Source organism: Capsicum annuum, chromosome 12 (assembly GCF_002878395.1).
Source record: "Capsicum annuum cultivar UCD-10X-F1 chromosome 12, UCD10Xv1.1, whole genome shotgun sequence".
NCBI classification, from domain to species: Eukaryota; Viridiplantae; Streptophyta; class Magnoliopsida; order Solanales; family Solanaceae; genus Capsicum; species Capsicum annuum.
In genome coordinates this window covers 40877091-40884026 of record NC_061122.1, presented here as the reverse complement: position 1 = coordinate 40884026, position 6936 = coordinate 40877091, and the positions used below count along the sequence as shown (strand labels likewise).

General features: G+C 33.1%; 1 pseudogene; it reads left to right on the top strand.

Annotated features, from left to right (window-relative positions):
- Nucleotides 1-2175: 2175 nt before the first annotated feature.
- The window catches only part of LOC107849312, a 40054-nt pseudogene continuing 35293 nt past the window's right edge, over nucleotides 2176-6936 (top strand).

Sequence of the window (6936 nt, the reverse complement as noted above, 5' to 3'; positions counted from 1 at the left end):
TTTTCCTATCTATTTCTTCATTTTCTCTTTCTATTCTTACCATTGCTGTCAATTTATCTTCTAATTTTAATTCTTCTTTTTTTCTAACATTAGATATAGATGTATACTATATTGTATCAGATTAATTTTACTACTACTTGTCTACTTGATAGAATAAATATACTCTTCTCAATTTGAATATTCAATGATATTTTATTTTTCTTCCTATTATTATTTCGGGGTCAAAAGAGATGCCCATTTGCTGAAACTGACTGGTTGCACATTATTATATTCTATCCATAAATAAATGGAATAGTATTCTATGTTCTTGAAAATAAAAAAATCTACTCTTTTAATTAAATAGATGAAAAAGTTTAAACATATGTTGGATGTGACCCTCTCAAGTAATTATTGAATTGTTCCAAATATAACTCTTCTAAACACTAACGTCAAGCAAACAAATAGGTTATTTTAATTTTCAACAAATTAAATTACTTCCCTCTAAGAAAATGACATCAAATGAAGAAAAACTCCAAAAGGTCGGTTTTGTCTTATACCGAAGAAGTCTACAAATAAAAGGACAAACAAATTAGGTTTGCCGGCTCATATTAGACAATACATTATTCCCTTATTTTTTTAAAAAAAGAGAGAGAGAGATTAGTATTCAGTAATTCGAAAAAGTTATTCCATGTTATAAGTCACTCATGAATTTAAATAGTGAAAATGACTTCTAACAGAAATAAAAAGTGAATCTATATATAATATATTTTTATGATTCAATTTTTTTTTAACCTTTATCATAACGAAAGCTTTTAGTGAACCCGAGCTATCCTTTGATAAGTAATGTAGGTTGGTTCAAGTTGAATGTATGGATGGAAAATGGAGGGAATTAGTGGAGGGAAAGTGAGATCACACCTAAAAGGAAAGTGTGCTCACAACAAGGAAAGTCTACTAATTCTCCCACATTGATGGGAGAAAGAAACTTTCATGTGTTCTTATTAAGAAACACAACTCCACATGGATAGTGAGGCAAGAACCAAGAAGTGCATTGCATCCTCGTCGTCTTCGCTCACTTGGCTCGGCTTCGGCTTCGGATCGATCGATGAGATTAAATTTTTAGACTAAATCCAAACAAAAAATATTGTTTCCTCCATAAAATGCCATGCAGATGCATACATAAACGCAAAAACATTACTCGGAAGGGATGCAACCCTTCGAGGAAATAACATATTATTTTGAACAAGGGGTGACTGTTCGATCAGATGTGACTATTAAAAAAAGACACGATATTTTTGAATGGACAGACATGGCTTTTCCGAAGAGATACACCTTTCCGATGAACCATTGCTTCCTTTTGTAAGAGGCACTTGATGACTATAAATACCTGCATTTTTTTCATAGGTAGAAATGATAAATTTTCAGAATTAAAAACACTCTTCTACTTCCAAGAACTCATTATGATCAGGTTGTTGTTGAGTGTGTTCGACGAATTCAATAGTTTGAGGTACCGCTACTGTCGAATTGTGAACCATTTTATCCTGGGAGGAAAAATTCCACAACCTCGGGTACTTGAGGAGAATTAATTCCTTAAGGACACTTTGTAAAGTTGGAGGACTTGGTTCTTATTCTATTTCATCTTATTTGTTTTAGATAACATACTTATTTGATAGTTCTTATTGAACTTGTGTTGAAGGTGTTAAAAACTTCATTGTTGTTCTTGAAAAAGTCTTAAACTTGTGTTGAAGTTTAGTGTATAAACATATAGATTGTGTACCCAAAACTATAATCTTAAGAATAAAATTTCAAAATCTGTATTGTTTGGTTTCTGGAGACTAAAGCTTTATGCTTTCTACTCTGTTTGAACTTAATAAGTGATTTGAAGACATAAAAACTTCATCACAATTTAAAAGTCATTTGGTTAACGATTAGAAGACATAAAACTTCATCATTAAACTAGAAACATGTATTGTTTAAAGTTTCTACAAACTTGTAATTAGTACTTTGATATACTAAAATTGACAGTCAGTTGAAAGAGTTGTGGAAGGACTTCAAAAATTACTTTAGTATATAAAAAATATTGTCAATTTTAGTATAGCAAAATACTTAAAACAATTTTGGAAGGACTTTAAAATTGACAGTCAATTGGCACAATTGTGGAAGGACTTCAAAAATTACTTAAAACACAAACGAAAGGAGATGACAGTTGAAGACCTCATTGTAAGGTTGCGTATTGAGAAAGAGAACAAAGTCACAGAGAGGAGGTCAAAAGAAAATTTTGCAATTAGTGGAGCTAACATTGTAGAAGACGACCTCAATAACTCAAAGAAGCGGAAGAAAGTTGGACAACAAAGCAATCAGCCTAAGAAGAAATTAAATGGAAAATACTTTAATTATGGTACGATTGGACACAAGTCAACAGATAGTCGTCCCCAAAGAAAGGAAAAAAGAAGGACCAAGAGAGTATGGATGAATCCAAGAATTAAATGGATGATCCATGTTCCATGCTTTCTGAATGTAACTTGGTGGGAAATCCTCGAGAATGATGGATGAATTCCGGTGTCACCCACCACATTTGTGCAAATAAAGAATTGTTTGTTGAATTTACTCCAGCTCAAGTAAAAAGAGAAGATCTATATGGAAAACTCCGCAACTAGAAAAGTTAAAGGGACAGGAAAAGTCTGCTTGAAAATAACGTTAATCTAACTGTTGACTCTTAATAATGTCCTTTATGTACTAGAGTTAAGAAACAACTTGATTTCATATCATTTCTTGACATAAATGGATTCAAATGTGTATTTATTTCAGGCAAGATTGTACTTAGTAAAGGAGAAGTGTATGTAGAAAAGGCTACCTCATTGAGGGCCTATTTAAGATAAAGGTAATAACAGTTGAAATCCATAAAAGTTCTGTTTCTTCTTACTTGCTTGAGTCTAATGAATTATGGCATGAATGATTAGGACATGTTAATTACAAAACTTTATGAAAATTGATTAATTTAGACATTTTGCCTAACTTTGAGTGCAACAAATCAAAATGTCAAACGCGTGTGGAATCAAAGTATGTTGAACATCTGTATAAGTCCGTTGAAAGGAATTTCAATCCCTCACACAAGAGTGTTGGGGTGTTGAATGTATATCATGAATTGTACAAGACTAGATATAGCATATGCTATTAGTAAATTTAATCGGTACACGAGTAATTCCAATAAAACTCATTTGATGGCAATGAAAATAGTTTTGGGGTATCTTAAATACACTCTAGACTCTGGTTTGTATTATAATAAATATCAACAATAATTGAATGATATAGTGATGAAAATTGGATCACCAGATCGAATTATGTAAAATCCACGAGTGGATATGTATTTACTTTAGGTGGAGGAGCAGTTTCTTAGAAATCGTCCAAATAGACATGTATTGCTTACTCTATAATTGAAACAAAATTTATCGCATTAGATAAAGTCGGTTAAGAAGTTGAATGGCTTTGGAATTTCTTGGAAAATATTCCATATTGGCCCAAACCAGTGTCACCAATATATATACACTATGATAACCAAGCGGCGATAGGTAAGGCACGAAGCATGATGTATAACGATAAATCTCACATATAAGACAAAGACATAATACCATTAAATAAATTCTCTCTAGTGAAATTATCACTATTGACAATGTGAAATTAAAGGATAATGTGTTGAATCCACTTACAAAAGCCCTATCTAGAGAAGGAGTTGAGAGAATATCGAAAGGAATGGATTTACGGCCTAGGACAAGTCGGCATCGCAGTAAATCTACCTAGAATACTGGAGATCCCAAGAGATAGGTTCAAGGAGATTAAACAAAGTTGTGACTGACAAGTTCAACCTTGTCAATATACCCAACCCATTCTCATGATGTAGACAATGTTTAGTAAACAAGGATAATACTTGTAGTGTGAAGGCTTTTAATGATTATCTAAATTTAGCAGATTTGACCAAATAGTTTAATCTATAGGATTGAACATTTAGAAATCACCTATGTAAGGGTGAAGTGGAAATTGCTTCAAGGAAAATGTTAGTAAAGGCCTATTCTCTACACTCTCATAAAACCAAGATATGTTCATGGCTGAAATGCACAAAATCGAGAGAACCATAAATGGTAAAAAGATGGTTGACATGTGTTGTCTATGTGTATATTGAAGCTTGACGGTTTAAGTATATCAAATCAAATAATTGACCGAGTTCATCCAATGCATGTTCACTATGGAAATTTGAAAGGGAAACCTACTTATCTAGATGCAATCGGTCTTTGCTTGTTGATCTATAATGCCTTGAGAATTTCAACTAATAGTAGAACCCTATTTCAAGATCGTAAGAAATAAAGTTAGTGATTTGTTATCTACATGATCTATCTTGATGAGTATTAAGGCCTCACAAGTTTCCTAGCTATTAGACAAATCAAAACATTCCTTGCCGATTAAATTCTTGAGATAGATATTGGTATGATCAACTTCAAACGAGAATATATCTCTTTATACTATAAATTTCTAAGCTTATGACCCACTAAAAGATATATAATTTAATTAGCTTTCCAACAATACCAATTTCACCAAAATCCATTATCGGAGCAAAGGCTTATGCCCATTTTACTCCAGCGTATCATCCTGGAAATTTCATGAAGACATTTTGTGACGACTTGTCACAAGTCTGACGTCTTATCACAAAACTCGTCACCATAAACAGAAAGTCACAAAATCCAACATTTTGTGATGACATTTTATGACGACTTTTCACAAGTTTGATGGCTTGTCACAAAATGTCGTCAACCTTAAACCGACAATCACAAAATCCACCCTTTTGTGATGACATTTCATGATGACTTGTCACAAGTCTGATGACTTGTCACGAATGTCATCTGCTATTTTTTTCAGCAATTTAATGACATTCTTGCAAGGGTATTTTGGTCATTTTCCTACACTTTCCACGACTTATAACCCTCAGAGAACGTATTTTCCTCTATTTCTCTTTAGTTAAATATCTCAAAATTCTCTACATACCTTCAACCACAAGGTTAGGGTTTCAATATAAAAACCTAATTATCTAGAGATTCAACCGTGAGAATTCAATAATTCTTGCATATTTGAATTCGCCGTTAAGAGGTCTACGAGGGACACCCAATAGTTCGTGATTAACCTTCCAAAATTTTTGAAGTCATCCAAAAGCTCCAAGTTTAAGGTATGTGGTTTTGAACAAGAACACCCTTTCGTTCTTGTGCCAAAAAGTTACATATTTTCGTAAAGTATTTTATAAATTCATGGAGAACTCTTATCATGTTATTATATTGTGAGTTTTCTGAAACGATGTCTTTCCCAAGCTTTGATTTGTAATATTATTATGCATATTAATGTTTTAAATTGTCATTTTATGGTTTAAGTTGCATAATTCAATGTCTATATCATGTTTTGAGAATTTCAAGTCCTATTGTTGTGAATTGAACCTTATGGTTAAAGTAGAAGTTTGAGAATGAGATGTTAGCGATTTTTAAAGAATATGAAGAAGTGAGTTTTGATTGTAAGTTAAGATAGAAATCCCCATTCTTGAGTTTGAAGTAAAGGGGATGCATTTTTCCTTCCATTATATATATATTGTTGAATTTTTTTAAGGTAGATTTCCTAAAGTTCTGAGCTAAGTAAGGGAGTAGTATTTAGCACTGAATTGTGCTTGATTTTGAGGTCTCATTCCCCAGAACTACGTGCCCCCGTAGGTTCTTGATATACCCCAAGAGGGTTAAGATTGTGATTACTAAAGTTAAGGTTTTATCCGATGGCAAGGATAGAAAAGATCTCCTTAATATGGGTAACACGTTGGACTCCATGTATCTTATATGGTTTATGTCAGTTAAGAGTAACTCCCTAAGTTCCTAAAGTTGTCTAAGTCCTAAAGTCTTCCAAGTTTCAAAGAGTTATAGTCTTAAAATTTCAAAGTTTTGAAAGTATAAGTGATTTTTGAAATATATGATCCTAATAATTTTAGGTGTCATGATAATTTGAGGTTTTAAGTAAAAGCATGATGATTTATGAGTCTTGTGGCATATATTTATGTCAAGCTATGTGAGTATGTTTTACAACATACAGGTTTTCTTTAAAAGCTTATGATATTGAGTATTTAAATTGCACACTTCCCCATATCCTCAGTACATTCCCAAAGTACTAACCCATATATTTTGTCTGTGTGCCATATATTCTAGTAATGTAAGTTCAGGTGCTCAATATAAGCCTCACCAGTGATCCTTTTGAGCACTTTTTTCTACATATAGCCACAATGAGTCCTCATGTTTCGGGGACTGGTTAATCTCAGACTTCCAATTTTATTTAGTAGCTGTTTAATTCTTGTTAGTTGAGTATTAGTTAGTTAGGGACCTATCCCAATGGCTCTCTAGTTTGGAGTAGTAGAGGTTTGTCAAACTAGTCATCAGATTATCAGCACTTCGAGATTTTCTTTGAGTTGTAGTTTGTTCAGACCAAGTATTTCATTCATATTTCTCATTTTATGATGTCACAGTGTTTCGTTCATGTTATTTATCTTTAATTAAGCTAATATATAAAGTAGAAGGTTCAAAGGGTTAGCTTGGGGATACTTGTAGCCTTAAGCACCGTGTGACGTTCTGGGACCCAATTACGGGGAATTACAAAACTTGATATCAGAGCCTAAGGTTTAGAGAGTCCTAGGGTATCTGACAAGTCGTGTTAAGTAGAGTCTTGATCATCGGTGTGTAGCGTGCCACATATATGAGCAAGAGGCTACGAAATATTTTGGGAAGAAGTTGTTTCTTTTTCTCAATCCCATCGTTCTCAAGTTGTCCCTCTCAGTTATTAATTTGTGCCCTCTTATATCATAATATGCCTCCCCACCGAGCTCAAAGAAATAACAATGATCAGCAACCTCAGCCCACTGATCCTTTAAATGAAAACGTGTCCTACGCC